Here is a 24,239-nt window from a genome sequence, read left to right as displayed (position 1 = left end):
AACGGTTTAGGAAATGGAAGAATGATCCTCCTTTCCCACTTGTAACACCTTAGGAGTATACTTTCTAGAATCTTGAAGAATAATAGTACCCCAGTGGATTATATGGTTGGTCTTAGTCTGGTGACAGATATAGAGCTCTGGAACATTGTTTCAGTTCTGCTCTGATAACCAGTAATTTTGAGTTTCTCTGTAATAAGATATTTTATTACACTTGGGAAGACTAAACTTTTAAAAAAGCAAGAACCTTAGGGACATCATTAATGTTGAAATGTAACAGTATGAAATCTGAAGTTGTGTAAGTGGTTTCTGTCTTCAGCAGAGCAGACCTTTTTAAAAAGTTTTCCTTAGAAATGGCTCAATAGACATGAAAGTATAAATAGGTAATCTGTGCCCAGCATATGTGTATCTTCAAGAAGCGCCTCTCACCTTTTCTCTTCATTTAACAAATTTCTGTGGAGGTTTTGTTTAGGATTTGTTTTGTTTTAACTCTTGTCACACTGATTAAAATGAAAGAATGGAAGTCAAAGCATCTGATTTGATATTACTGAACTGCTTTGCACTAAAACAATAGAGCATATGGAGTATACAGGGGATTGTTGCTGAGTTACTCTAAATAGAAAACTGAAAATAACGTTGGCTCAAAGTTAATAATACAAAAATAAATAAAAGAATAATTCTTTACAAATTCTTTTCTGAGTAGAAAGTCAAGTGGCTACAAGACCTCAGTGATTCAGGGCCAACTTGAGGGATATATGAAATTATTCTGATCTTTGGTCTTGTGATGTTTCATGTTTTTGAGGGTGACTTGGATGATGTAGAAGAGAACAGCGTCAGTAGAGTGCCATGTAGACCCCAAGGATGAAAACCTGGAGAAAATGGTAGAAAAGAGCCGAAGTATACTTTACAAAATAGAGAAACAGTGGAAAGCTGATTCAGGTCTTGGGCAAATGCAAAGTTATAGGACATTTGTGCTCTAGTCTCAGTAGCAAGACAGGGAATACTTGGGTGACCAAAAGGGCAGAGAGGTAGCCTGAGCTGGGTTGTAGTGGTGGCCGCAGTGCCGTGGCTCCCTGGGCAGAGATGTGGGCAGTTGCTGGGGAGCTGCACCTGGGCAGTCCTAGCTTGGGAAAGCCAGCCTTCCAGAAACTTCCCTCTGTAGGCTCAGGAACTTGAACATCCTTCAGCAGTAGACCTTCCTCAGACTTGCAAGAAACAAACATATGATTTGGGAAAAGAGTGACTGGGCTGTGCTCTCCCTCTGGTGGGCAGACATACCACACCGATACCGGGTGACTATGGAGTCCAAGCAGCTCACTGTTTGATTCAAATATTTCATAGCATCAGGCCATAAAAGGTTTGCACTTGGATGTCCTATGTCACAGACACACGCTTCACAGAGCCTGTTGCACCTCCGTTCCCTCTCAGGCTTTTGCTGCTGGAAGCCGTTCTGGTCTATACACTCTTCTATCCACTTGCCATGCTTTCTTCCTTACACTCTCCCAGAGGACTTTTCTTACCCTCCAGCAGCAGTTCCTAGGATAAATATCCCCATACAGTCATTGCCAGCGCTCAGAAACAGCCCCGTGAGGCTCTGAAGACAGGAGTGGGAGAGCCAGTCAGTACATGGAAAAGTGAAGAAAGGGTGTCCCTGACCTGAACATGCATCCTCTTACTCCCCAGCCCCTGCCCCAGCACATGTCACTGTACTGTCACTGCTCTTTCTAACAGGGTCCCTTGGACTCTTCTCTGAGCAGGACACAGGCTTTTCTGTCCTCATTTTGTCTGTCCAGGTAGTTCCTTGGGGGAGTGCCTGGGGAATAGAAACTCTCCTTGAAGACGTATAATCTTGTTGGCCTTTCGCAGTCCTGGGAGCTCTTGAAATGTGACTCTCAGGTAACATAAAATGGTAGCTGATTCCATCGTTTTAGGACTGAAGTGGGCATTATAGGTAAATACGAATAGAAAGCTATGATATGGTAGTTGGCACATTGTTCATATTTGAAAAAACCAGAGAAGTAGAGCAGCTTGTAGTTTATGAATTTTGGGGTATATCTTCAACTTTTAAAATATTTCTGTTTAATGGAATGAAGTATGACACAAAGTCAGTAAGCTTTTAATGAGTGTCAGCTTTTGCTGCTGCAATTTTAATTTATACTCCTGAGCTGCAATTCATTTTCAGCAGATGAAGAGACTCCAGGCAGGCGAGGGCCAGGAGATTCACGCTGGCACCAGGACGTAGCCAGCGATGCATGCCTTCTAGTGGATTTTCATTTCTTTTTGGTGATTGACATTTAATTAGCTTTGTGTTTTGTCTTTTCTGTTCTCTTTTGGGGCTCTGCTTATTGACATTCCCCTCTCATCGAGTTGGTTTCTCTCTCCCCAGCTTGCATGTGAGCGACTCACATCCACATCGGGGTCTGTGGTGCCCTCTCTGCAGTGCCCTCCTGGGCAGTGCTCTCCCCGCCCCCTCCCTTCTTCAGACTGGGCCCTGGAAAGCCTCTCCTGAGCCCCAGGGAGGGAGAGACTGGCCCTTGGGCGTCTCTACCACCTCATTCCCCACTGCTGGCAGCTGGGTGTCAGTGAGATGGTGTCCCATAGCCAGCACTGGCCTCACGGGAGGTGCTGTCTCTGCATTTGGAGCATCTAGCATATATTTGTCCTTATTCGGAGTCACAAACCAATGTTTGGATGAATTTCCGGGATCCACAACCTCCATCAGTATTTTAATTTGCTGAGCGCTTCTTGGTCTACCGGTCTCTCCTTTATCTCCTTCCGTTTCAATGTTTGTATTTTCGGGGCTGCCGTGGAGGTTGGAAGGGAGGGATTTGAACTCTGGTGTTCTGACTGCAGTACCAGTACCCACTTGGTTTCACTTGTTTAGAAAGCCAGTTAGAGAAGGGTGTCTGCAACCCCTGCGTCCGTGCACAGGTAAGTGGATAAACAAAACGTGGAGTATACGGACAGTGGAACAGCCTTAAAAGGAACTTGGTTCTGACATCTGTGATGACATGGGTGACCCTTGAGGACAGGATGTGAAGTGAAATGAGTCAGCTCCGAAATAAGACAAAATGTTGTATAACTCAACTCACACGAGGTTACCTGGAGTCTTCACGTTGTTAAGATGGCAAGTGGCATGGTTCTTGCCAGGGGCGGGGAGGGGAGAATGCAGTGTTATCTAATCAGCAGACTTTCTGTTTTGGAAGATGGAAGCTTCTGGGGATTGTTGAACAGCACCATGAGTGTATTGAACACTACTGAACTGTATACTTAAAAATCACTGAGATGGCAGAGGCACCTGGGTGGCTCAGGTGGTAAAGTGTCAGACTCCTCATTTCAGCTCAGGTCCTGATCTCAGGGTCCTGGGATCAGGCCCTATGGTAGGATCTGTGCTCTGTGCAGAACCTGCTTCTTCTCCCTCTGCAACTCCCTGTGCTCGTTCTGTCTCTTAAATAGGTAACTTTAAAAAATCTTTTAAAAAATAAAGATGGTGTATTTTATATGTATTTTACCAAAATTAAAAATAACTTAAAAATAACAAAAAGTAAGTCAAAGATCTTGCTTTTAAAAAAGATAATTAATCCTTTAAAAGTTAAAAAAAAGTGAATTTCTTTGATTTGGGGACTTTTCCTAACTTCAGCTTTATTCTTCATTTGTTCAGATCTTTAAATCACTTTTTACTTAAAAATGTATTATGTAATAAAAAGCAACTGGATTTACATTCATAAGATCTTTGGGATTTACTTTCAGACCATATTACTCCTTTTCTTATTTTTGCCTACATTTGCAGTTAAAATATGATTCAAAACAACCCACTTTCTCACCTGTTTTTCTTCAATAAAGGTCATAGGATCTTATTGCTCATCCAGAAATATTTGTATTACACTTAAAAAATTACTTGTATAATTAAGGGCAGAAATGTTTATTCTTTTTTTTTTTTTAAAGATTTTATTTATTCATGACACAGAGAGAGAGAGAGAGAGAGAGAGAGAGAGAGAGAGAGGCAGAGACACAGGCAGAGGGAGAAGCAGGCTCCATGCAGGGAGCCCGATGTGGGACTTGATCCCTGCTCTCCAGGATCACACCCCAGGCTGAGGGCAGCGCCAAACCAATGGGCCACCGAGGCTGCCCAGAAATGTTTGTTCTGTCATGAGCAAAGGGCATGACAGATTCCAGGCTTTGACTGGATTGCTTGTAAGGAGCCAGCTACTTCAGGCTACCCCCTACCCCATCACACTAATGGACCTTTTATGTGGAAAATCATGACTCTAAAAGTGTAAATAACATTCTGGTGCTTGAAAGAGTACAATTTCAAATGTTCAGCTGACACCTAGAAAGCAGCTCCCTTTTTACTCAAAGGTTCTGATCCAGTATGTAATATCTTTCCTGAAGAATCTCAAATGAGACTCGAATACTATCAGCCTCAAGACATGTTTGTGGAGCAGGGAAGGCAGGGGTCTGATGGAGCGATGTGCAAAGGTTTGAGGGAAAATGAGGTGTGAAAATTAGAGGTGGAAGTGGGCACAGGAAAGAATTATAACCTGGAAACTTCTAGCTCAATTGTTACTTATATTTTTCTTTTTTTCTTTTTTTGTTTTTTTGAGAGACCCCACAGGAGCAGGAGTTTGGGGAGGTAGGGGGAAGGGGAGGGGAGGGTCAGAGGGAGAGAGAGAAGAATCTCCAGCAGGCTCCGTGCCCAGCACAGAGCCCGACTAGGGGCTTGATCTCATGACCCTGGGATCATGACCTGAGCTGAGACCAAGAGTCAGACACTTAACCAGCTGAGCCACCCAGTCTCCCATTATTTAGGTTTTTCATATGACAGACATGATTCTATGGTCAGGGCCACCAGAAAACACTAAATTCATCTCTACTATTAGGAAACCATTTAATCCAGGTTAGTACTTTAAATTTTTTTCTAAAGCTCTTTAAAAATATGTGGTAATTAGAAATATTAATATTTATACTTAAATCTTTTAATAAAGAGTTGCATATTTTCAACACAACAAAAACATGAGACTTACTACAATTTAGACTTTAAATACACTTTGTGGTTATGAAGTGTCAATTCTTGGATTGGAATCCAGTCTGGTGAAGGTGTCTGTCATCTGCAGAAAAATGAGAACAGTAAGGTGATGTTTTCAAAGACCTAATACTCTGAAGGAATAATCTTTACTCTGAGGCTCTGGTCTTTTTTCTTATGTATTAATATTTAAAATATCTATTCTCTTAGAATATAATGATAATTAATATTTAAAATTCTATTTCTTGATGAATTAAAATGTTGGGTATTATTTAGGATTCTTGGTTGCAAGAAATAGGAAAGTCATATATTGGAAGAATGTTCCAGAATTGATAGAAGAACCAAGATCTCATATATAATAAAAACTTGGAGCCAGGGCTAACTATATCAGTAAATGTGTTTTTCCAAGTTTATAAAACATGTGAATAACCAACTTAGTCCCGAGCATGTGGGATACCTGCCAAGGAATAGAGGTCTTGATAGAGGGGGAGAAAAGGATTAAATTAATGACATTTGACTTTTATGATAATTTTTTGCAGCCAAGTGAAATAAAGCACTAATCTGTCATCTCGGACAGTTGTTCTAATTGGAACCCTGCCCTAAAGTTGGAAGGAGGGCAGTCCCTGGGTGTGGATTAGCTGACTGCATGAGGGTCAGTTGTGTTATCCTCTTGTTATGTAATCACCTAACTTTTCTTCCCCTGAAGTCATTGTTAAGGGTTTTGTTCATCTTACTGCAGTTTGATACATGGCATCTTCATTATTATTTTTAGTACTTGGAAAGCCAGATTATGGATATCACTGTGACCTGACTTCTCTCCATCATTTGATGCTTTGACCACTGTCCTTTAAATTCTCATTTCCCTTGGCTTATATAACCTGACAGTGAACTCTTGTAGCTTTCCCCCTGCTTCTCTGGCTGCTCTTGCATAGTCCCTTTCCCATCATGTATATACTGATGTGCCCTAGCATTCTGTACTCTGTCTTCTCAGTCTATACCTCTTTGTGGTTTCTTTTGATCTAAAAGGCAAACTTTCATCTGTTTACTGCTTATTTCTTTTTTTTTTTTAAATTTTTATTTATTTATGATAGGCACACAGTGAGAGAGAGAGAGGCAGAGACACAGGCAGAGGGAGAAGCAGGCTCCATGCACCGGGAGCCTGACGTGGGATTTGATCCTGGGTCTCCAGGATCGCGCCCTGGGCCAAAGGCAGGCGCTAAACCGCTGCGCCACCCAGGGATCCCTACTGCTTATTTCTAACTTTGCTCCCCCAGCTCACACCACTAATCTGTGCCACCGACTCCTGGCCATGTCTACAGCATCCCCTACCAGTGCCCTCTGCTCATTGTCCCAGCTGAGCTGTAGGTTAGAACCAGGTGATGAGGATCCTGTTTCCTGCTTCTCCCCAGCTAGCATGCTATTCCAAACACCTCAACACTTTTCTGTCCTGGACCCAGAATAAACAAGCATAAGTAATAAGTGACTACCACATTGTGGATGAAAATGAGTGCACATGTCATTGAATTTCTTAGAATAAAGTTGCCAGGTGGATTCATGTTCTCAGCAATGGTGCACACTGTCATGTACCTCCTTCCAAAAAGATGGCACTGTAGAAGCCCTGTATGCTGTTGTCCTAGGCGCCAGTGGCAAGGGCATTAATATTCCTGCATTGCAGGAGAGATCCTCCTAAGGGAGGTACTGTCCAGCCTTGGGTCAGATCATACCACAGTTATCCAGGGGCATGGCTTTCTTCTCTGTGTCTCCCCTCTTGGGAGTCAAAATTTCAAACTCTCACCACAAGCAGTAGACTTCCAGCTATGATTTGTTTCATACTTGTACTTCCTATGGGACTAGCATAGTACAAATAGGCAACAACAGCTAAAAGCCATAGGCTGTATAATTCCATTGGTGGTAAGAAAGATATTAATATCATAATACCACCCTCAATATATCCTGGCCAGTAAGAACTTACCACAAACATTACTATTATTTCTATAGATAATTATTTGATTTTGAGTAACATGAAATAAACATCATCTAAGCAAAAAAAAAAAAAAAATTCCAGTAACTCTTCTTTCCAGGATGTTGACTACCTAAGTATAAATTCTACCCACAAACATTTCCATTTACTGAAATGCACTTGGCCAACAAATTTGTTGAGTTTTTCCTATGCACTAGGCAGTATTCTAGAGTTGGAAATACAGAAATGAACAAGAGATGAATATCCCTGCCCTGATGAAGCTTTTATTTTGGATCTAGGAGTCTAAATATGTAGCAAGATAACTAGATTTTTGACATTTCCATTTTTTTCCCCAAGTTTATTCACTATTAAAAATCCTATCTCCTTTTGATCACAAAAATCTTCAGTTGGTAGAGCTGAAAGACATGGCTTCAACCACTCTGTGCGTGGTGTGAATTCTGGGCAGGTGGCCAGGGGACCTGGGTCCTAGCTGCATTTGACCTGATGACCTGCGATGGTCCCTTCACATTCCTGAGCCTTTGTTTTCTCACCTGTTTCATTAGGACTGGATTCAAATCTGATCCAAGCATGGTAGTGGAAGGGTGTTTGGAAATGTTTGAGTGGACATTTTAGTTGACACAATGACTGCATGGGCGAAGGAATGCTGAGTAACTTCAGTGTCATGGGACAAGCCTAGCTCAGGCTGCAGAGCTTATGAGAACTGAGCTAGGAACAGGAACAGAGATCTGCTATATTCAATTTGGGGCCTTTTGGGGACCCTATGCCATTCCATTCTTTTCAGGATTGCGTAGGGTGACATGCTCTCTGATTTTGTTCATAGGCTGAGTAAGGCAGTGGGTAAGTTCATTTGATGGGAAAGCTGTCCATCAAGATCCTCTACTCTGAAATCCCCAGAGTGGCGGGGTGGAGCAGGGAGCTTCTAGTTATTCTAAAGCTACCTTTATTTTCAAAATATCCCTTGATTTTTATTGGGAAAGTCTTCATAACTGAAGCTCAAATACATAAAATTATTATGTCAACTAGATCTGATTTCTAGTAGGATACAGTTAATTTGCATAGCTATTGTATCTTATTGTTCAAAGATAGAAATCTTATAACAACAGTGGTTTTGAGGAGATTTATAGCATCCAAAGCCCAAAGTGAATAATGCCAAAATATTTTACTAGCAAATCGTTAATCTATAGAAAATAAGCAGCTTATGGGGAAAATAATATGTGAACCAAACCAAAAAGATTACATAAGGAAATTTTATCAAATAAATGGTATATTAAATAGTTCTTCATTTATTCATTGGTAAGCAGGGTATAATGCAATACTGTCCAAGAGGTAAAAATCAGACCTCTCTACATGAGAGGCATCATAAATGAAAGAAGCAATATTCATCTTTTGCCAATTAGGTTGAAATGTCATCTCTGCCTCCTGTCTGTGTATGGTGAAATTATAATCTTTCTCCTTATGGTTATTTAACCCTTAACCTGCCCCTATAGCACATATTTGGGTGACTGGAAAGCTAGAGAAGGAATCCAGAACATTCCAGAAGGAGTCTTTTACCTAAATCAATGGTATCCAAACTGTACTAAGGTAATCCAGGACACCAAAGGGAATACACAGTTGTGGTTTGGACTATTTAAAAATTTCAAGTAGACTGTGCTAGATATCTGTTGGCCATCATGCAAACTGCTGACTCAAGGTAGCTCATACTTTCAACATTAGATTGATATCACATCTTTGGGAAACCACATTTTGAGCAGTTACTGTGATAAAAAGCAACTGCTACACAAAATGAGTTGTTGGTGGTGTCTAATCTGATTCCAAGATTTGAGCAGCTCTGCAGTGCCCAAGAAATGAACACATCCCATTATTAAGTAATTGTGGTTAAGAATGAGATAAAGCTATTATGTTTCTTTTAGTTTATTATATTCTTTTCTCAAACAGCTACTAAGTCGTTAGAACATAAATACTCATAAGCTAGCAAACCTAACTGATTAATGAAAAAAACCATTAGCCATTTCTTTTAGTCAAGGAGTGTTAGAAAAATTAATGAGGGGATCCCTGGGTGGCGCAGCGGTTTAGCGCCTGCCTTTGGCCCAGGGCGCGATCCTGGAGACCTGGGATCGAATCCCACGTCGGGCTCCCGGTGCATGGAGCCTGCTTCTCCTTCTGCCTATGTCTCTGCCTCTCTCTCTCTCTCTGTGACTATCATAAATAAAAATTTTAAAAAAAGAAAAAAATATTTTTAAAAAAGAAAAATTAATGAGACACAAATGGTGGCACCCTGAATGAGAAAGTGAAATCTTGGGCCTAAAACATCTTAGTCTGTCTCCAAATTGGGCAGAGAAGAGGAAAGTTTCGTTTTCAAAGAGCAGGTATTTAGAAAAAGAGGTCAGCTCCTGGGCTGTCTCCTCAAGCACTCACAGGGGCAGTGATTGCTGCAGTGGCAGGCAGCTGGAGGATGGTCAGGACTAGCAGATGGTTTATACCCCACCTGGGTGTGGCCACTGCCACCTTTGTCTCTGGAGGGTTCAGATACACAGGGAAGAATGGCTGGATATGTATTGTGAACATGGCCTAGAGCTAAAGATATATTTTCATATTGTGTGCATTTTTAAAAAAGATTTATTTATTTATTTATGATAGACATAGAGAGAGAGAGAGGCAGAGACAAAGGAGGAGGGAGAAGCAGGCTCCATGCCGGGAGCCTGACGTGGGACTTGATCCCGGGACTCCAGGATCGCACCCTGGGCCAAAGGCAGGCGCCAAACCGCTGAGCCACCCAGGGATCCCCCTTGTCTGCATTTTTTATGAGGAACTTAGGAGTGTGAGCTCTTTGGAATAATTCACCATGCTACAGAATAGAAGCATTCTCTAAAAAATCTGTCACAGTTACTACAGTTCCTTTCAGGCCTTAAATCTGCCAATCTTCATCCAACTGAGGCTCGTCATAAAATAAGGATCAGATGGGAGCCTCAGCATGAGCCAAACATCTTGATAATTAAAAAAAAATCTAGGAATGTTACTTTTATTATTGGGATAATAATTGACTGATAGGTGTCAAAACTCAAGGGATCAAAGTTAGGACTAAGTGTTGAGTTGTTTAGAGTAGCATCCTAGGTGGGGAGAAGCAGGAAATAGGACCTTTATTACCTGGTTCTGAAGTCATCTCCAGGTGGAGTCACTTTTCAGGGGTTGCTCCTCTTCATGCTCCAGCCCTGAGGCAGGAGGGTAGCAACACAAACAACTTCTGAAATGAATATTTTTGTCAGACCGTCCTTTTAGAGGAGCTCTAGAAATAGTTAATGGAGGACAGTTCCATTAGGCCGGCAGTTCCCAAAGTGTTTTCCAGATTTACTAGTGCTACAGGATGCTTTTCAAATGGAGATTTTTAAATTTTACTTTTTTTTGTAATCAGACAAGTTTGGAAAATGTTCTCCTTTCTTGTAGGGAACAATGTGCATTGGCCTATTCAAGGTTCTAGGAGTTCCTGAGTTCCTGACAAATGTTTAATTTAACTTCCTGGTTCCCAGCTTTCTTCTCCACAGAACCCTTTTCCAGCCTTTTCCCTTTCCAGAACCTTCCACTCTAACCTTTTTAAGAATACTGTCTCACCAGCCAGCCTTTGAGAGGTGCTGCCTGTAATGGAAATCTGATTCCAAATTGGATTTGCATCTCATTAGTTGTCATAAACTAAGTCAGCATTTCTCAACATTTGACTTGCAGTTAAAAAAAAAATACAGATGCCCCAGCCCATCCCCAGAACTTCTGATTCCGTGCTGTAGGGGTGGTGCCAGTTGCCCACATGGTTGAGAAGCTCTGCAGGTGGCCTTAGATGTTCTAGAGGTTGAGAGTCACTTTACTTGGAAGAGCTTTCAAAGTTCTGTTTCTTTTCTCTAAGGCTGCAGTAGGTGTCTCCATGAGGCTCTCTGATTGGGCATGTTTCCTGAAGGGAATTGATTTCTTGTGGAAAAAAAACTGTGATTCTGTGGCATGGAATTTCTGGGCCTGTGGACACCTCCCTGCTGCTGCAGGGACTGCTCTAGTGCAGGTGTGCTCCTGGAGGGCAGTGGGTGGAGTTGGAGGAAGTGATCAAGAGGATCAGCACTTCAAGGGTCCTGCTCCTGAGCTCCAGGAACTCCTGAGGAGGGTGTCACTCAGACATGCAACTCTGCTTTGTCAATAAGCCGATCAATGGGTCATGGGGAGATTGACCTCATATTCTCTTGGAGAAACATTCTCTGTGTTATGGATCTTCTCATATCTCAAGGCCTAACGTTCTCTAGAATCTCTGTTCTTCCCCATGGTACCATGAGAAGCAAGGCAGGAAAGAGCTCAGTGAGATTAGTGGGGTTTTGTGGCAACCAGTCAGGGAATTAATACAGGGATGGTCAAGTGGTATGGTGCAGCCACAGGTGTCTCTAGTGGATTTTCCCACTAAAGACGAAGAAAGGGCCCAGGTGAGAACATAGGACACTGAAACCAAGTCAGAGTCTACGGGATCTACTTACACTGCATAGGTGGTGTGGGGAAAGCCCCATAAGTGAATGTTTAATAAGCATCAGAATCAATCTCTTCACGTGGTGGATGAGGTGCATTGATGAGGTCCATTTGTGTTTTACCTGCTTCAGCCATGTGTAGTGTAACCTCACATGGAAAGCAGCCCCCTTCCTGTTAATTTATGGTTGGGGAGAGAGCTCTTAACAGTCTGTGTTCTCTCTATGATGATCTGAATAACTTGCCTGAGGATAGACCAGGAGAAAAGGGAACCAGTTTCTGCATAGTGTTATAGGCACGACACAGTTTTACATGTATAATTCCCTCAGTTAATCCCCACACCAGCCCTTGGAAGTACTTCTAGTTCTTTAAATAGAGATGAGATGCAGAGGCTCTGAGAGATTAAATGAGTTGTCCCAGGGTTCACGGCTAGGGAATGAGGAGGCTAGACATCAGATCTATTGGATTCTAAAGTCCACCTTGATGCCCACCCCAACCTCTGCTGCTGTCTGCTGCCGGTACTCGTGGCAGGGGGCCATCACACTTGCTCTAGGATATCTTCTTTGCAATGAGCTCGATGACAAGCTCTTGAAAAAGAAGATGAAGAGATGCCTTCTAACACTTCATTGCTTGTTCTATATTAATACAGCTATGGAACCGAGCATGCTCCCTGTCAGCAGTCATTCTGGGATAGGAAAAGATGACAGGAAAGAATGTGGTGGCAGAGATTGATTCATTTTTTGAGTATATTGAGATTATACTTCTTTTGATTTTATAAATAGTTGGTTTTCAACTAAGCAGTTAATAGTGTTCACTAACAGTGTGTTTTATGTCTAAAAAGTAGTGGCATTTGCTAGAATTTTATAACGGCATAAAAATTTCCTGAAGGAAATAGAATATCACCATGGGATATATAGCTAATGTTAGTAAAATAAATATTAATCCAAGGTTAACTGTTAGGATAAACTTTTTCTTAATTCAAAATCCAAGCTAAGCCTTACTTTGTAAAAAAAATACTTTATTTCAGCTTGGTTTGAAATTCTAATGTGAAAATCACCATAGACTTGCAAAATCACAGCATGAATAATATTAACTGTCTCCATAACTTAATAACAGAATACCAGATACCATTGCTGAGGGGCACATGACCATAAGCTTCCAGGTTTAGATATCACACATTTCTCAAATGTTGGTTCTGGATGGTGATCATTTAATGTGACTCTTCCATTCTACTGATGAAAAAAATATAGAGCTGAGTGATCTTTTAAAAAATCATAAAACTGGTGGGTGGCAGACAGGGCTTCTTGTTTTGTTACCATAGATAGTGTTGACTTTAACTGGAATATTTTTAAGAAACACTTTAGCCAGGCCTGTTAATGTAGCAGACTATTAGACTTGGCCCAGTTGGTACTTCTCATGCGTCATTTAATCATAACTAAGCAACATGAACATACCCCAGAAGCTGTGGGCTGAGTAGAGTGACAGTTGTCAGTGTTCGGCCTCATTGGTCTGAGCTTCCTCAAATCCAGAGTCAGAGCAGGTAGCCAACAGAATTTGGAAGCCTTTGAAATTTTATTCCAGTTGCTCAGTTACCGCAGAGCAATCATTGGTTCTTTGTTGGCAGTTTCAAACCAAATGTTGAGGCTGTTGTGGCTCGTTGAGTCCAAGGTAGCAGGAAGGTGACTAGAGAGTTTAAATAAACTGAAACTAAACACCTGCAAGTGAGCCTAATCCCAAGCAAGGCCTTTAATCAAAGTAACTGGAATTGGTAGTGATTGATAACATTAGTGAAAGTTGAGTGTCATTATCTGCTGTTACATTGTGCTGGATTATACTTGCTTATTATTGAGCAGAAAGGACTGAGACATTTCGTAGCCACGATTAGTTTTGGGAAAAGGTCACTTAGAATGGAACAAAATCATCTTACTTTTATGTTAATGTCAGAGGCAACTCTGATAATATATATACTCCATGGTGTTGCACTGGGTTCAGTGCAGCTCAGAATTTTTTCTCTGGAGTATATGCATTTTTGTTAGCGCCCCGTGGTCTAAGCTGGCTGTTGAACCACCTTGGTCACTAGGACTTCCAGCTGAGAAATCTTTTGAGGCATCTCCATCTCACAACAGTGGCTGTTTGAATGGCTGCCTTTCTCCAGAGTGAATTTTTTGGTTTAGACTCTTCCTACCACAAAAGATAGAATACTGAGCTCATATTGGCTCAAGCAAAAAAGGGTACAGGGACAGCAGGCTTCTGGGATTCTTTGATTCAGCAACTTAGATCTTTTGGCTCTGTTCTTTGTGTTGGCTTTATATTTTTAGGTAGGGAAGAAAGGCTACAGCATCTCTAGATTTAAGTCTAGCTGAAGAATAAGTGTGCTTCTCAATTTTTTTTCTTTCTCGTTGTAACTCATGTTTTGTTGTATATATATCTCATTATAATAATAAAATGACAGCTAATTTTTAATTGAAATACAGTTGACGTAAGTTGCAAGGGTACAACGCAGTGATTTAACAATTATATACATAATAAAATGCTCACCATGATAAGTGTAGTTACCCTCTGTCACCATACAGTATTACAATCTTATGGACTGTATTTCCCATGCTGTACTTGCATCCCTGTGACTTACTTATTTTGTAACTGGAAGTTTGGGCCTCTTAATCCCCTTCACTGATTTCACCTGTCCCTTCACTGCCCTTTGTAAATCACCAATTTGTTCTCTGTATTTATGAGTCTTTTTCTATTTTGTTGGGTTTTTTTGTTCATTTGTTTTTTTAGATTCTACATATAACTGAAATCATATGGTATATGTCTTTCTCTGAGTTAATTCACTTGGCATTATACCCCCGAGGTGCATCAGTGTTGTAAATGGTGAGGTCTCATTCTTTTTTATGGCTGAGTAATATTCCGTGTGTGTGTGTGTGTGTGTGTGTGTGTGTGTGTGTGTGAGACATCCTCTTTATGCATTCATCTGTTGCTGGACAGCTTGCTTCTGTTTTCTTGGCTATTGTAAATAATGCTGCAATAAAGATAGGATTATATATCTTTTTGAATTAGTGTTTTTATTTTCTTTGGGTAAATAGCCAGAAGTGGAATTATTGGGTTCTATGGTATTTCTATTTTTAATTTATTGAGGAACCTCCATCCTATTTTCCAGAGTGCTGTACCAGTTTGTAATCCCATCAGCAGTACAGAGGGCTCCTTTTCCTTCTCTCTCAATCTTTCCAGCATATCCCAAGACTTTCATTAGCTTTGATTGGGTCACATGTTTATCTCTGAATCAGTCACTGTAGCCAGGGTATTGATTTACTCAGCTGGCCAGTTCTTGGTCATGGGTATCACTCTCGAGGACAGATGGTTTCTTTGATACATGAACTAGAGAAGATGTTGCTTTTAGCAGACACTCTCAGGCTTTTTAAATGAAAATGTCAGGACTTTGAGGGGAAATGAGCAATGGGGGCTCTTTTCCTCAGCTTGCACACTATAGTGTTGCTGCTGTGCATTACAGGTTTTGAAAGGTCTAAGAGTTAGTCTTTCACTAGAAGTATTGATTTTTTTCCCCCAACATTTCTTCTTTTGGTTTCTCTAAACCATCTGTGAAAATTTTAATTATTTTCTTCTGTTATGCTATCATTCACCAGGACAATATCTAAAACCCCAATAAATGGGGATGGATAGTGAGCTGTGATTCCTGGTCACAGCCATGGCCTTCTTGGGGAAGGGCTAGGTGACAGGACACTTTTGTGTTTGAGTCTGTTTTTCTGTCCCATCATTTTCAGGACTCATTTGGGTAAGATAGCTCACACAGAGCCTAGGGTCGTAGATTATTACTATAACATTATTTTTAAGCTTTGGCATTTGATTTCTTTTCCTGTTAGTAACTAAGACAAATAATTTTCTTAGATGGTGAAAAAATCTGACTGAATTTCTGAATCCTTTGAAATGATGATGAACTCACCATCCTTAAGTATGTACCATAACAGCATTCTGTCTATTAAGAAGTCAGTCTCGTCATGCCATGACAATAACTCATTTTTATTCTCTACTTTACCTTGGGTTCCTGGAAAGTGAAATTACGAGTATATATATTACCATACTGTTGATACTCAGTAGCTGGTGTATTTTCTTTCTTTATCAGTTAGAAAAGCATCAGATTTCAATAAAAAGCTTTTCTCTTTATATACTGACAGTTTTTTAAAACTGAAAACAAAAAACGTTATAAAAGAATTTGTATGCCACAATCGATACCTTGCAGAATTCTACCCCAAATTAATAAAAACGAATTTAACTTTGGGACTTAAGCAAGGCATTATCTGAACATTTGTCTTTAGTTTCACCTGATAGCAAAGTGGGTGAGAGTAGCAGTCACACTTCCATATGGTAATAGGAGCTCTGAGTCAGGCCTACCTGTACCCTAGCCTCACCCCCGCTGCACCCCAAACCTGGATACTTCTAAGACTTTCTCTTTATATTTGCTTCTTAGCAGGTTTACGGTGATGGGCTTTAGCATGTTTGCTTGCTGTGTCCCCTCATTGTGGTTCATGCAGCTTCTTGGATCTGTAGCTCTATATCTTGAATTTGTTTTGGCCTCCTAGTGACTGTCTTCATGGCTGCTACTTCTCTCTTTCCTTTTCTCCTCTTGGGATTCTAGTCACACATATGTGAATGTTTCATCTGTGTTTCATGTGCCATGTAAGCTTTTTCCCATGTTTTCAGCTATTTGTTCCTCCTCTCTGCTACTCTTTGGATATATTCTACTGACCTCTCTTTCACTTTAGAAAACCCCTCTTTGTGCTGTATCTAACCTGCTGCTAAACCCATGTATTGAATTATTAATTTCAATTATTATTATATAGATTATATCTAGATTCTAGGTATCTGATAAAATTCTTTATCTTCAGTCTATTTCTTAAACATAGTATGTTTTTAATTAATTTAATTCTATTAAAATTCCTCTTTAATAATTGTATTATCTAGATCATCTGTGGATCCATATATTATCCAGTTTTCTCTTAGTTTTTGGTAATTTGTTCTTATTTCTTGTCATGCTTTGTAATTGTTTATTAAGTAGCTGGCTTATGTGAGAAACTGTGGTCTTTCTGGATGCTGTTATCTTCCTCCAGAGAAAATTTAATTTTTTTCTGGTAGACAGTAGAATACAGTTATTCATCTAGATATAGTCAATGGTGATGATGAAGTGGAGTTTCAGGCTGTTCTGTTCCTGTGTAGATACTCCTGTGTAGACTCTTATAGTATAGCCCATCAGGGGTCTTACCTGAAAGCCAGGGCTCCTTGTTCATATCAGACCCTAAACTTCAAGTCTCAAGCAGGGTGGGATTGACAAAAACTTCTTAGCTTTTTGCCCTCTTGGCAGCTTGTTTCTGCTTGTTCCTATTACAACTCATGTATTTGGATTCAGCAAGTGTCTCAAGTGCAAAGTCTGAGCAGCATATTTGGTTCATGTTCCTGAGGTTCCCTTTTCTCTGGGACTTTGGTTGCTCACATCCTGGCTGCAGCAATGCTCTGAAGTCCATGTAGTGTCTCTTCAACCCAGGGAGACTGCACCAAGCTCTGGGTTTCAGCTGTCTGCTTGCCTCTTCTTCTCCTCCCCCTTCCCCCGTCCTTTTCCTCTCCTCCTCTTCTTCCTTTTTCTCCTCCTTCTTCTCCTCTCCCTCCCCTACTTCATTTTTAGTCCAGCTTTTGTAGTTGTTCTCAGTGGGAGACTTAGTGTGATATTGCCCTCACATTTTGAAGTTATTTTACAATCCCAGTGATCTCATGAATGCAATATATATGAAAGCATTATTTATTCAGAACAAAGTTTTACTTCAAGAAAAGAGAGTTTGCAAATATTATAACTGTTTTGAGGTAGAAAAATTCTGGTGGTTGCCAGAAGTGGGGACTAGGGGGAAAATGAAATGGGTGAAGGGAGTCATTTTCAGTTATAAAATAAGTCATGGGGATATTATCTACAGAATGGTAACTATGAATAATAATGCCATATTAAATATTTGAAAGCCACTAGGAGAATAGACATTAAAAGTTCTCATCACAAGGAAAAATTTGTAGCTATGTATGGTGACAGATGTTAACTAGACTTACTGTGGTTATCATTTCATAATATATATAAATATTGAATCATTTTATTGCACACCTGAAACTAATATAGTATTATATCAGTTATATTTCAATAAAAATGTGGGAAGGAAAATAGCTTTAGGATTTAAAAAAAAAGAGGAAAATATATATAACATGTTGGTGAATACCTTTAAAAATGTGTTCTCAGAGTTCAGAGACCAAATTTCTTACTATATTTTTCTTTTAAGAAGCATTCAAAAAGTTATCTACTGAAGAACATATTATTTATTGAATCAAAGTCATTGAGATCAGATTGCTAGTAAAATAGGTACAATTGACCCTTGAGCAACATGGGTTTGAACTGTGAAGGTCCATTTATTGTGGATTTTTGTCAATAAATGCATTGGATTTTTTTTTGTAGATTGGTAATAATTTGAAAAAACTTGCAGACAAGCTATGGAGTCTGGAATTACCAAAAAAATTAAGAAAAAGTTAGGTATTATTGAAAAAATATAGTATATAATACCCATAAATACAAAATGTGTATTAAGTGACTGTATTATTGGTAAAGTTTCTGGTCACCTTTAGGGTATTGGTAATTATGTTCTGCAGGCAGAGTCAAAAGTTATAGGCAGATTTTTAATTGTATGTATTAGGGGAAGGGTTGGCATCCCTAACCTCCCCCACATTGTTCATGTCAACTGTAGATACAAAGTGGAAGAAATCACTTATGAAGATAGATACAAAAATCCTAGACAAAATAGTAGCAAAATGAATCCTTTAAAGGTTTAAAAAAAATCACAATTTAGCTGGAATTTCTTATTCCAGGAATTTAAGGATGGTTTAGGATAAGAAAATCTTTTTTGTAATTTACTTATATTCACAATTTAAATCTGAGAACCACATAAAGGACAAATACAGGAACAAACACAGAAAAGTATGTGATAAAATTCAGGAGTTCAGCTTTCATTCATGAAAAGCTTCTTAATAATAATGGAGCATTTCTAATCTGATAAGGTGTAGCTAACAAAAATTTTCAGTAAATATCATATTATCTTTGAAACTTAGGCTAAATTTTCATTAAATTCGAAACAATTAATTACCTAAAAATAAGAAATAAAACAATCCCATTTATAATAGTATCAAAACAATAAAATACTTAGGAATAAATTTAACCAAGGAGGTAAAAGATCTATACACCAAAAACTATAAGACTTTGATGAGAAGAATTAAAGAATACACAAATAAATGGAAAGATATTTCATGCTCATTGATGAAAGAATTAATATTGTTAAAAAGTCAGTATTATCCAAAACTATATATAGATTCAGTGTAATCCCTGTTAAGATTCCGATCGCATTTTTTACAGAAATAAAAATTTTAATGGAACCACAAAAGATCTCAAATAGACAAAGCAATCTTGAGAAAGAAAAACAAAGCTGGAGGCATCCTACTGCCTGAAATCAAGCTATATAACAAAGTTAGAGTAAAAAAAACACTATCACATTGGTGTAAAACACATAAACGAATGGAACAGAACTGAGAACCCAAAAATAAACCCTCACATATACAGGCAACTAATATTTGTCAAGGGAGTCGAGAACATTCAGTGGAGAAAAGATAGTCTCTTCAATAAATTGTGCTAGGAAAGTTGGATATTAACATGCAAAATAATAAAACTAGAGTCCTATATTACACCGCTCACAAAAATTAACTCAAAATGGATTAAAGACTTAAATGTAAGATCTGAAACCTTAAAGCTCCTAGAAGAAAATATAGGGAAAAATCTCCTTGATATTAGTCTTGGAAGTGATTTTTCAGATGTGACACCTAAAGAATAATAAAAGCAAAAATAAACAAGTAGGATTATATCAACCTAAAAAACTTTTGCACAGCAAAATAAATGATCAACAAAATGAAAACCTATGGAATGGGAGGAAATGTTGCAAACTAAATATCTGATAAGATGTTAATATCCAAAATATATAAGGAACTTCTATAACTCCACAGCAAAAAACCTAAATAATCCAATTTAAAAATAGGCAAAGAACTTGGATATTTTTCTGAAGAAGATATTCAAATGGCCAACAGGTATTTAAAAAGATGCTCAACATCACTAATCATCAGGGAAATGCAAACTCAAAACAGAAATAAATATCACCTCACACTCATTAGAATGACTGTTATCGAAAGGACAAGAGGTGCTGGCGAGCATGTGGAGAAAAGGAAGCCTACTAGTAGACCACTGGTGGGAATGTAAATCAGTACGGCCATTATGGAAAATAGTATAGAGCTTTCTTGAAAACTTAAAAATAAAACTACCATATCCAGTAATTCCACTTCTGGATATATATTCAAAGGAAATTAAATCACTATCTTGAAGTGATATTTGCACGCCTTCATATTTATTGCAGTATTATTTATAATGGCCAAGACATAGAAACAACCTAAGTGTGCATCCATGAATGAGTGGCTAAAGAAATGTGTGTATGTGTGTGTGTGTGTTGGAATATCATTCAACCATAAACAAGAAGGAAATGTTGCCATTTGTGACAACTTCGGTAATCTGGAGGGCATTATGTTAAATGAAATAAGTCACACAGGGAAAGACAAACACTGTATGGTCTCACATACATGTCGAATATAAAAAAACTCACAGAAACAGAGATCAGACTGGTGGTTGCCAGAGGTGGGGGCTGGGTGAAATGGGTGAATGTGGTCAAAAGGTGACTTCCCATTACCAGATGAATGAGTTCTGGGGATAGAATGTACAGCATGGTGACAGTGCTATATTAGGTATGTGGAAGCTACTGAGAAAGTAGATATAAAAATTCTCATCACACACAAAAACTGTAGCTGTGTAGGTGATGAGTATGTTAACTAAACCTAATATGTTAATCATTTTACAATATATACATTTATCAGACCATTATGTTGTACACCTTAAACTTATATGTTATAACCAATTATATCTCAATAAAGCTGGAAAAATATAATTATTTTTAGGTTAAAGTCATGATATACACACCATTTGTGCTCACTCATTTGCTTTTTCTTTATTCGCTATTGAATATGCTAGAAACTGAATATATTGTATGAACTAAGCGAGCAATGATTCCTGCTCTTGGGGATGTTATAGTCTAGTGGCAGAAATGGGTATTTATGTCTCTTTACCTCTATCTGCAGCTATATATATAATTATAAATTGTAAGTCTTACAGAGGAAAAGGACACATAATTATTAAAAAGAATTAAAGAGTAACTTAATTTAGACTAGGGGAAAGGTTTTAGAGAAAGTTACCCTTTGGAAGTGTCGACAGGGTCCTGCATATGGGAATCTGCCTACTGAAAAGGAATTAACCAAAGAGAGGAGGAAAGGCTTTCTAGAGGAAATATCGTGAGAACCAAGAATATGGTTCATTGGAAAACCCAAGGAATCGCTGAACTGGAGAACCGAGAAAGCGTGGCTTTCCAGAGTGTAGAGGGTGTTTGAGGAGTGGGGGCCAAGGACAGTGACAGGAGGTGAATTTGGAAGTGAGTCTTTTAGACCATGCTAAGGAAATTGGAATTTTTCCTGAATGCAGTTGGAAGCCATGCCAGGGTTTTGAGGAGGTGGGGTTTCATTGTTTAAAATGATAGCGCTGGCTGCTGTGTGGATAGTGGATTAGGAGCAGCAAGGGTGAAGGCAGGGGACCAGTCAGGAAGCTGTTGCAGTGGTCCAGGAAAGGACCCTATTGGGTTGGGCGATGATGAGGACAGAGGTGGAGCAAGTGGACAGACTTCAGTCATATTTTGGGATTAGAATGAACAGAAGGGAGGCATCTGGGTGGCTCAGTTAAGTGTCTGACTCTTGATTTCCACTCCGATCGTGATCCTCAGGGTGGTGAGATGGAACCCTGGGTTGGGCGCTGCCCGGGGTGTGGAGCCTGCTTCATGTTCTCTCTCTCCTTCTGCCCATGTGCACGTGCGCACACTCTCAAAAAAAGAATGAACAGAAGGGAGTGAGCAAGAATTGGCTTTAAAGATAATACCCCGTTTTCTGACATGAACTTGTGAATAGCCATTGGCACCATTTACTGATATGGAGGGCATAGCAGGAAGAGGGATTCGGCAGGGGCATTTGGTTGTGTTAAACCAATGACACATCCATCTCAGTGCAGAGGTTAAGTAGGAAGTCGGATAAATGTGCCTGAAACCAAGAGAGTTAGGTGGAAGATATGAAAAGCCCTGAGGGGAGATAGGCTTGCCTAGGATCAGAAAAACAAAAGAGGAGTCAGTCTTAAGGAAATTCCTCATGGAACCGTAAGGTTCCAGGGGAAGTATTGTGTAAGGAAGGAGGGAGTGATTGGCAGAGTAGACACTGTAACGAGTCAAGTAAGATGAACACTCAAAACTCTCCTTGGGATTTGGCAATCAGGGCTTTGGAAAGGAAATCAGAGGTAACCTCAGGAAGAAGAATTTATTGTATTTTATTGAGGTGTAATTGACATACTACACTATTAGTTTCAAGTGTACAAAATAATGATTCGGAATTTTATGTATTGTGAACTGATCACCACAGTGAGTCTAGTGAACACCCATCAGCACACATATTTACAAAGTTTTTTTCTTGTGATGAGAACTTTTAAGATTTACTCTCAACAACTTTAGAAAAAAATAGTTTATTGTTTATTTGACTGACAGAGAAAGAGAGAGCAAGCACAAGCATGGGGAGAAGGAGTGGGAGAGGGAGAAGCAGGCTCCCTGCTCGGATGTGGGGCTCAATCCCAGGGCCCCAGAATCATGATCTGAGCTAAAGGCAGATGCTTCACTGACTGAGCCACCCAGGGGCCCTGACTCTCAGCAACTTTGAAATATACAGTACAGATTTATCAGCTGTACTCACCATACTGTACATTCCATTCTCATGACTTATTTTTTATAACTGGAAGTTTGTACCTTCTGACCCCTTCACTTGTTTTCACTGATGGATGGATAGATAAAATATGAAACATGCTACCATTCTCTCTCTCAGTGGAATATCATTCAGCCATAGAAAAGAATGAGATCTTGCCATGTGCGAAATAGATAGCCCTTGAGGGTATTAGGCTAAGTGGAATAGGTTAGACAGAAAGACAAATACTGCGTGGTATCTCTTATTTGTGAAATCTAAGAAAACCCTCAACAAAGGGAAAATTGAGTTCATAGATAGAGAACACACATATGGATTGGGAGTTGTCAGAGGTGGAGGTGGATGAGAGTCAGATGGAGGGTTCCAGAGCTGATAAAGTGGACCCAGTCAGGGCTGAGGCTGTTGGGAAGCCTGGCTGGCAGGGCTAGAGGTAGATGTCTGACAGTTCTGAGTTAGTACCTCACAGACACACACCCAGAGACAAATGTGACTCCATAGGTAGCAGAGACATTAGGGTCTGCATCCTATACTCTTCATTTCGCTTGTGTATTAGAGTACAGGCAATGCTACCCCCAAATATAGTGACTTAAAGTAAATTTTTTTCACTTAAAATGCAGATGTTGATTGTTTACCTTAAATTCAAAAGAGGCAAGGCAAATAAATATCTTCTGAGTTTGGGCAGCAGGATCAGAGGTGGTGGATTCCTAAGCATGGGGAGGGTGTACACAAGTTCCCAAAGCATGACAGATGTTCACTGCAGTGGGTTATCCTAAAGTCCTCTCAGCTGAAAACATGCTGGCCTGGCTCACAAAATAGGACTGGGCTTTTGAGAGAGTTAGTGTTAGAAATTATGGTGTATCACTATTCTGAATGCCAGGGGCAAGGTGGCTAGCTAGGGTACTAGAATCTTACGGCGGCATCTGCAGCCTGCATGCTGCCTCCTGCCTCAGGGATGGCCTGGGCACAACACCCACCTGACCAGGAAGGACTGTGGCTGCTCTGGAACCTGCTCCAGCCGGATGGCTGAGTGAAAGCAGAAGAGGGCTGTGGCATAATTTTTTCCACAGCTCCGTTTGGCACAGCTGCACCTGCAGGATCTGTGCATGCTAGCTAGCTCTTTATTTTACTTTTGAGTTAACTGGAAGAGGGCTGGAATCCTATGATGCCAGTAGTTTTGTTCAGTTATAGGCTGAGAATGCCTCAGGAGTTGGGCATCACCTGAGCCACCTCTCTCATTTTCTAGCTATAGACTCAGAGTATTCACATCAGCATCAGCTTCGGTTTCTTACTCAGATCACACAGCTGGGAGGTGGCACAGCCTGTACCCAGAGTCATTCCTTGTGATTCCCAAGCCAGTGCAAGTATGTCTCACTTGCCCTGTATTTTCATTGCCTGGCGTGGTGACCTGATACCTAGCAGATGCATCAGAGTGGTGGAAGGTGCCCATTGAGACCTTCTCCTCTGCCCTCACAGTAGAGCTAGTATCCTATTGAGAACAAAAATTTAAGGGCACCTGGGTGGCTCAGTGGTTGAGCGTCTGCCTTTGGCCCAGGTTGTGATCCCGGGGTCCTGGGATCGAGTCCCACATTGGACTCCTTGCAGGTGAGCCTGCTTCTCCTTCTGCCTGTGTTTTTGCCTCTCTCTCTGTCTCTCAGGAATAAATAAATAAAATCTTTAAAAAAAAAGTCTAAATTCTCCAGTACATACAATCTCTATTCTATTTCCTGGTGTGAGAAGGGGCCCTAGTTTGGCCAACTTTCACCAGTGGCCCACTAAGAGGAA

General features: G+C 40.0%; 1 protein-coding gene across 29 annotated transcripts in view; it reads left to right on the top strand.

Moving 5' to 3' along the window:
- The window catches only part of CSGALNACT1 (chondroitin sulfate N-acetylgalactosaminyltransferase 1), a 327,223-nt gene that overhangs the window by 153,933 nt on the left and 149,051 nt on the right, over positions 1–24,239 (top strand). The gene's annotated exons all lie outside the window — the stretch shown is intronic.

The sequence above is a fragment of the Canis lupus genome, chromosome 16 (assembly GCF_003254725.2).
Source record: "Canis lupus dingo isolate Sandy chromosome 16, ASM325472v2, whole genome shotgun sequence".
Taxonomy (NCBI): Eukaryota; Metazoa; Chordata; class Mammalia; order Carnivora; family Canidae; genus Canis; species Canis lupus.
Note: the sequence above shows the minus strand (reverse complement) of the source record. Positions and strands in the feature narration are given on the sequence as shown.